Source organism: Myotis brandtii, unplaced genomic scaffold (genome assembly GCF_000412655.1).
Source record: "Myotis brandtii unplaced genomic scaffold, ASM41265v1 scaffold131, whole genome shotgun sequence".
Classification (NCBI taxonomy): domain Eukaryota; kingdom Metazoa; phylum Chordata; class Mammalia; order Chiroptera; family Vespertilionidae; genus Myotis; species Myotis brandtii.
In genome coordinates, this window is record NW_005354632.1 from 4,227,839 (window position 1) to 4,228,789 (window position 951).

Sequence of the window (951 nt, forward strand, 5' to 3'; positions counted from 1 at the left end):
CGTGGCAGAAAGAAAATAAAAGTTCATAAGAGACCAAGAGCCGGGTGGTGTCCGGAGACGAGCCGAGCTCCTAGAAGTGGAAGTCCTTCAAGTCCGCGGAGCAGCGGTGCCTGCCGGGGGCACGCCGGGAGCACAGCAGGGCGGGCTGGCAGGGACAGGCGTGGTGCTGGCGTCTCCCGAAGAAGGGGACCTGGGGGAACAGGAGAGGAAGGATGACACTGTCACCCAGGGACGCGGGCCTCCTGGCAGGGCCTCTGCTGGGCCTGGCCCCGGCCTGCGTCCCAGCACCCCCGCCCCAGCACAGTCACAGCCAGGAGAGGAGGAAGCGGGGCACAGAGTGGCTACGCAACGGGCCACCATCACACAGCTAATCTGTGGAGGAGCCAGGATTTGAACCCAGGGAATCTGGTTCCCGAGACCATGGATCAGCCATAGCACAAGGCTGTCCACCCCCAACCCTGAAACCCCACAAGCCTCCAGCACTGGTCCCCTCGCTGGCCCACCCAGGTGCTCACATACACACCCACACTCCTTGACGGAATATCACTTATAATTCATCCACCACGCGCCACAGTGGCGGGCCCTGGGGACGCAGCTGGACAAGACTGACACGGCTCCTCCCTATGGTCACCCCAGAGCAGAGCTGAGCCCCGAGGTCCTCAGGGGTTGGAGAGGAGCGATGATGGTCACACTGCCTGGCTTGAATCCCAGGCCTGCCCCTCACCAGCTTTGTGACAATTGGCGAGTTATTTAGCCTCTCTGTGCCTCAACTTTATTATCTGTAAAATGGGTTCATAGCAGCCTAACACATACGGTGGAAAGAGGCTTAAACTCGTACAAAGCACTTAGTAGGGAGAGTGGCTCCAGTCCCGGCTCTGCCTCGCGGGCCCTGGGCCCCGAGCGAGTGGGCGCAGTACCTTGTGGCTGCCGGGGTGGCAGGCCTCTCCTTCC

At 61.5% G+C, this 951-nt stretch overlaps 1 protein-coding gene across 2 annotated transcripts in view; it reads right to left on the reverse strand.

Moving 5' to 3' along the window:
• Positions 1-951, reverse strand: part of PROK1 (prokineticin 1) — a 23,057-nt gene that overhangs the window by 1,623 nt on the left and 20,483 nt on the right. The window contains exon 3 of one of the 2 annotated variants that reach the window (XR_001360889.1): positions 7-190. The exons of the other annotated variant lie outside the window; for it this stretch is intronic. The gene's annotated coding sequence lies outside the window, so the exon portion shown is untranslated. Of the gene's footprint in view, positions 1-6; positions 191-951 lie in introns of those variants that run through there. 2 annotated transcript variants of the gene reach the window in all.